This window comes from Vicugna pacos, chromosome 27 (genome assembly GCF_048564905.1).
Source record: "Vicugna pacos chromosome 27, VicPac4, whole genome shotgun sequence".
NCBI lineage: Eukaryota > Metazoa > Chordata > Mammalia > Artiodactyla > Camelidae > Vicugna > Vicugna pacos.
The window spans coordinates 8,987,316-8,994,107 of NC_133013.1; the positions used below are offsets into that span (position 1 = coordinate 8,987,316).

General features: G+C 46.0%; 1 long non-coding RNA gene across 1 annotated transcript; it reads left to right on the forward strand.

Moving 5' to 3' along the window:
• The first annotated feature begins 5,372 nt into the window (after positions 1-5,372).
• On the forward strand, positions 5,373-6,121 carry LOC140689848 (uncharacterized). The gene is made up of 3 exons (XR_012064990.1): positions 5,373-5,513; positions 5,602-5,729; positions 5,833-6,121. It is a non-coding gene; the product is annotated as an uncharacterized lncRNA (long non-coding RNA).
• The last annotated feature ends 671 nt before the right edge of the window (positions 6,122-6,792 follow it).

Genomic DNA, 6,792 nt, shown 5'->3' on the forward strand with positions numbered 1-6,792 from the left:
TGGTTATTCTGAGACCCGCCCCATCCCCTGTGTCCTTCCACACAGGGTGTCTCTCTCCCCTCTCCTTCCCTCCCCTCCCCTCCAGTGCAAGTGTACCTAAACCTAGCCTTTCTCACCTGCAATACACACAAAGCAGAGGCTGGCAAAGCTGGAAAAGCGAGAGGCCCAACGGGCATTCAGGAACCCATGAGGCTGAATTTCAGCCAGAACTGATGGCCTTTTTTCTCTCAAGGAGAAAGAAAACAAGGAATGCAGTTCAAAGGCAGTCTGCGCTCAGTCTCCCCAGAGAGGGGAGATTTGTTCCTCTCCCTAAAACACGGCTCTCTTTGCCTGACCCGTACGTGTCCCCCGGCTGCCTGCTCACGGCACCGCACACCGCCCTGGCCCCAGCTCCCGGCACATCCTCGCCTACAGTCTCCCCTGTGCCCTTAAAGGCCAATGTGGATGCTCTGGGTCCTCAGGAGTCGCAGTGGGGTGTTCCCAGGAGGAGGGGTGTGGAGCAGAAGGGTCTTTCGGGGAGGATCGGAAGACGGAGCAGAAGAGTGAAGAGGACCCCTGCCAGCTACAAGGCGGATGACGCTTGCCTCTCACATTTGCCGTGTGCTGCTGGGTTTTGTCTGCATGTTTATTTTTGCCTCTTTTTGTTTGTTTGTCTGTATTTTGGAATCCCCACCCCTTTAAAGTATGCCATTAGAGAAGCCCGGGCTCCCCTTCCCTGGCTCTGAGTGTACATTCCAGCCAGTAGTTCTCTAATTAGCTTCATCTTGTAACTCCTCCCGGATAGGACCCTCCAGGCCCACCCTTGAAGCAGTGAGGTCAAATAACAAGCATTTTCTTTCCTTTTCCTGGGCTTAAATACATATCCCCACACCACGAGTTTGTCCAAGTGTTGTCAATACAGAAAGCTGCTTCAAAGCCCTGGGGTGGGCGGCAGAGGCCCGCCCCCGCCCAGCAAGGACCCCGAGTCTTCTCTGGACCTTGTCTGGCCTTTCTGTGCCTCAGCTCCTCAGGACTTAGAGACAGGCTCTCGAGCGTTTACAGAAACTTCAACGCTTAACAATGACAGCTAAACTTATTTTAGTGGTTCCCACATGCAAGGCACTATTCTAATTAATCTGATCTTCACAACCACCTCATGATGCAAGTACTAGTGGTACCCCCATTTCATAGATGAGAAAGCAAAGCCCCAGTAAAGATGAGGGACTTGTCCAAGTCACACGATGCATACATGGCAGAGGTGGGACCTGAATGAACTCAGGCTGTCTCCAGAGTCCACTCTCTCGCCCATGCTCAACTGAGAGGCAGGGATGGGGGCAATCCAAAAGACCAACAGGGGCCAGGAAGGACCTACAAACAGCACACAGCCCTTCACAGGGGGCAGCTGCTCCTCAGCCTTGGCCCCTTGTTACCACGTGGGAGAGCAGTTCAGTGTTGCAAGACATTCCAATTTTAAGAGAAGCCAGACATCTGGATACTTATGTGAAATTTCCCAATTAAAAAATGTCATCAGCTAATTCAAATCTTATGTGGTGGGGGGAGGGGAAATGAATCTATCATTCTCCCGTCCACATCCAGCTCACTGGCCGCCTGCTTGTCTGTGGCCTTCTGGCTCAGGCCAAGGAAGGCAGTTTGACTTAATCTCAATCAACATTCCATTAGTAGTGGCTGTCTGGAGAGCAGCCTTGAGATGGCACTGAGTGTGAGTCTAGCCTTGACGAGAAAGAATGCTGCAAGCTATTAGTGATGTCTGCCGTGGGCACAGCCTGAAAGAATGACAGCTTCTGTGTCATGAGTTTTCCTTGACTGGGTTAGACGCTGTACAGCATGAACTAATGTTCAGCTCCTGTTTCTATAGGACCTAATCATTTAAGCCTGCCCACCCCACCTTACCCTGGCCCAGGACACCTTCAGATTCATTAAGTATTTGGTGGTAAATGTTCTAGGTACGGAGTACTTATATTATTAACCCTCACACCGGTCTTGTGAGAGAGGTGTGAACATGTGCATCTGACTGTTTCAGCTCCACTCCAGCCAGGAACTAGAAGTCCTACGTTGCCACCAGAAATCCCACCTATCCAGGCCCTTGGTGATCTCACTGAGGCTTCAGTGGCTCTTGGTGAAGGAATATCACACAGAGCACATCATTTTCCCTTGAAAAATATCCCCAGAAGGCAAAACTCTTCTCGGGAGTGCCTCCCTCCTCTGACAAGCACCTCCTCTCTCCTTTCAGGCTCTGACCCTACTTGCTCTTCCCTCAGGACATTTTTCTCATAGACATCCCGATCCTTACCCCTTTCTGAAGCAGACATCCTTTGTGGCTTGAGGATCCCCTTTAGACTTGCTCTTTTCCCAATTTGCTTACAAACAAACTCTCCCTCCCCAAAATTGAGCCTCTCCTGCAGAGAAGTTCTAATCCTGGTGACACAGAAAGCAGAACTCCCGGTCATCACGAATTCTGTAAAGTCAGATGGAGACAACGCTGGAGCTCCTTTGGTTGTAAGACACAAGTGTGATCCAGGTGGCCGTTATCCAGGTGGCCGTACCCACATCCCGATTACATTCCTTCACTGCATTCATATTTGCTTCAAGCATCTTTTTCCTGGCTCAGCGCTTCATTGGCTCAGCTCTTTCCCCTCTTCCTGAGGTGGGTTTTCTCAGCCAAATGACGAGGGACCTGAGAGCAGATCCTAATCTTTTCTCTTCCTTCATTCGCTCATCGGACAAATATCATTTGAGTGCGTGCTGCGGGCAGACGCTGTTAGGACCCAGGGATACAGCACTGACCAGAACAGTGTCCACGCTCTTGAAGCTCACCTTTCTCTCTTCGACTCCTGTAGCAGTGGATGCCCGTGAGCACGCTGGTCCTGAGGTTTCACTGGGCACAGCCACACACTTTGAGCTTGCCCCAGCTTGCACTAGCTGTGTGCACTTGCCTTTGGTTTCTCCTTGTGGAGGCTTCTTTTTCTAGCTGTGTTGAAACCTGCCCTGAAAAAGAGACCACCCTCCCCAGGTCCAGGTGTAGCCACTTGAATATTTGAAGCCACTTTGCTCACCTGTCAAAGACAGGTAATTTCTTCATGGCAGGCTGGTGTGGGCTGTAAGGGGAGTAAAGTGAGTCAGCATGATGCAAATGCCCCTTATTCCTGGAACACAATTATGTTCGGAGATGATAGTGAAGGAGTCTCCTTCCATTCACCAGCGTTTTCTTTCTTTTTTTTTTTTTTAATGGAGGTACTGGGGATTGAACCCAGGACCTCGTGCATGCTAAGTACACACTCTACCACTGAACTATACCCACCCCTACCCCCAGCATTTTCTTACTGCCCTGATTCTTCCAGAGGTCTCCTTTTCCTGAGAAAAAGAAGATGCAACAGAATACAAATACCGAGGGATCATATTCTTGGCTTTGGAGTTTGAAAATTGACTTTTAAAACTTATAAAAGAGAAAATAATTGTGTGAATCTTAGACTTTTGCTATGTAAGATTGTTAGGTTTCTCCAAAGAAACAGACCAATAGCTAATATAATATAATATAATATAACATAATGTAATGTAATATAATATAATGCATTATAATTATTTAATTACTAATTACATGAGAAATTGGCTCACGTGATTATGAAGGCTAAGTCCCCAGATCTGCCGTCACTGAGCAATGGTGTAATTCTAGACTGAGTCTGAAGCCTGAGAACCAGGAAAACCAATGATGTAACTTCCAGTTCGAGGGCAGAACAAGGCTAATGGCCCAGCCCAACAGTCAGGCTGGAGGAGATCCATCTTCCTCGGTGGTAGTGGGGGTGGGTTGTTCTATTCAGGTCTTCATCTGATTGGATGAGGGTCACCCACCTTTGGGACGGCAATTAACTCAATCTACCAATTCAAATGTTAATCATCCAAGACATTCTTACAGACACACCTAGAATAATGCTTGACCAAGAGTCTGGGCACCCTGTGGCGCAGTCAAGTTGGCACATGACATTAACCATCACAAAGAGGGAGGCTTTTGGAAAAGGAAAGTTTGCTGAGTTTCAAAGAGAAACGAAAGAACTCAGAAAAAAATTGTAGCACAAAGTTTATTCCCCGAAATAACAGAGGAAGAGGAGAGGAAAAGAATCTGAATGAGCCACCTGCCATGCAGACTAGATTCAGATTGCCAAGGGCAAGGGAGAAGCCTGTGACTGCCCCCGTCCTTCCAAGATAGCTCAGGCTCAGGGGAAGAGTGAAAAACAAACAAACAAAAACACCCTTGATGAATCTGGGGAAATCTAAGGGTGGGGATATCTTGCACCAGCTTCCTGGCAGGAGAGCAGTTAAGAACAGATGGCTGTGGGGACCACATTTGAGTGAAAGAGCCTTTTGGTTAGGTCTCCTGCAGTCCTACAGAGATTAGGAGAGTAGCCAAAACCTTGTATGGCCCTGAGATGAATATGGCAGGAAAAAGAATGGAAGCTGGTGGCCTGGGGGATGCTGGGGGTGTGATAAGAACAGTCATCAGTGACAGTTTGGGCCACGCAAACCAGAGGCCAGATAAAGGTATGTTCAACCCCATAGACATTGGCTTGAGGAAGTGCTGGATGCTTCAACAGACACCAGCAGAAATCAGTGTTGACTGTCAACATTAAACAGTGCATATCTCAAAGGGGGCCAGCACAGGATGACGTTTGTTATGGTCAGGATAGGGTAGGCTATGCTGTAATAACAAACAGACCCCAAAACAGAGTAGCTTGAAACATGAAAGTTTGTTTCTCCTTCATCTGGGTCTGATCCATTGCAGCTCCTCCTCAGAAGGTCCCTTCCAAGTGATGACTCAGGGATCCAATATGCTTAGCTGTGACCTTAGAGTGGCCTCAGCAGGAGAAAAGAGGACTGGAAAGTCACACAGAGGGCTTTTCATTGCCTTAGCAAATAAATAACACACCTTATCTCCCCCTACAGCTCTTTGACCAGAACTAATCACATGACCCCAACCTAACTGCAAGGGAGGCTGGAATATACAGTCCAGAGATTTAGGAAGACCTAGTTTTGTCTCTACTGTCTTTGTGAACCAGGCATATTCCAGAATGGTCTGAAAATCTCCTGTGGAACTGAGATGTCATCTCAGGGAGAAAACCTGAAATTGCAACAAGTTTTCATCTAAATTTAGAAATTACTGAATTCTACTGGGTTGTCATGAAAATGACTAGGTTTTAGTTTTTGTCATCAAAGAGAAATAGGGACTAAAGATAGGAAATAAGTTCAGGTGTAGAAAAATAAATGAAGTCACCTTTGCCCACATGAGAACATGGGTCATTATGTTATTACATGAGTCATGACATTACTACAGGCTACATATGTTTATAGTTGGAAAAATCTTACAGATTGTTGGTCAGAGGTGGAACAGCATAGAGATTCAGTGCATTGGCTCGTGGGTTCACATCTGAGCTCTGCACCTTGCCAGCTGATGTGCAGGTTAAATGGGATCAGTGGGGAAATGCTCAGTTCTGGGCTGGATACATCATGAGCCCACAATAAAGGTTAGCAGTTGCGAAAATCCATGGCTAAAATTAAGGTCTGGAGATTGTAACTTCCTATCTGATGCTCTTTCATTACTCCTACCCCTAGAAGTTCCTGACATCATGTTTCCACTGCTGGGGCTAATGATAATGATATTGAGAAGAATAAGAAGAATATCTTCAACGTTCTCATCACAAGAGAAAAGAATTGTGACTGTGTGTGGTGACGGATGTCTGGTAAGTCTTACTGTGCTGATCATTTTACAATATACATGTATATCAAATTCTGTTATACACCTGAAATTAATATGTTATATGTCAATTATATTTTTTAAAAAAGAAAGAGGAGGAGCAGACAGGGATGGAGATGAAGACAAAGAACTACCACGAACTGAGCTCCTGCAATGTGTGCCTGGCATTTTATATAACTCACCTCATTCGAAATTTGCAAGTATTAACTACTATCTATAAAAACAGATAAAAAACAAAATTTTCTGTATAGCACAGGGAACTATATTTGATACCTTGTTTTAACCTTTAGTGAAAAAGAATATGAAAGGAATATATGTATATATATGCATGACTGGGACATTATGCTGCACACTAGAAATTGACACATTGTAACTAACTATACATCAATAAAAATAATAAAAAAATCTTTGAAACAACTGTGTGAATTGAGTATCATGATTGCCATTTCATAGATGAGGCCACCAGTGCTTACAGGGATTGAGTGACCTGTGCAAGGACACTGGGGGAGTTTTAGAACATACCACATTGCGATCAACCCTGGCTCTGCTCTGCACTGACTGTCCAACCCTGGGCAAGTAATCTCAAGGCTCTAAGACTCACTTTCTCTGCCTTTAAAAGCCTGCCTACCTCAGGGGAAAAAAAAGTTCTCATATTCCTTGACTCTCCTCCAGCTAGGAGGTGGGATCTCTCTCTTCCCCTCCCCTTGAACCTGGGTTGACTTTAGTGATCTCCTTGTGACCAGCAGCATGCAGCTCAGCCTCCAGGACTACTCAGAAGAGGCCATGAGGTTTCTGCCTGGTTCCCTTGGGACACTTGCCTTTGGAACCCTGAGTTGTTATGGGTTAAATTGAACCCCCCCAAAATTCATATGTTGGAGCACTAATGCTCAGTACCTCTGAATGTGACCTTCTTTGGAAATAGGGTCTTTACAGAGGTAATCAAATTAAAATGAAGTCAGTAGAGTGGCTCATAATCCAATATGACTGGTGTCTTTATAAAAAGGGGAAATTTGGACACAGCAACACACCAGAGGGAAGACAGTATGAAG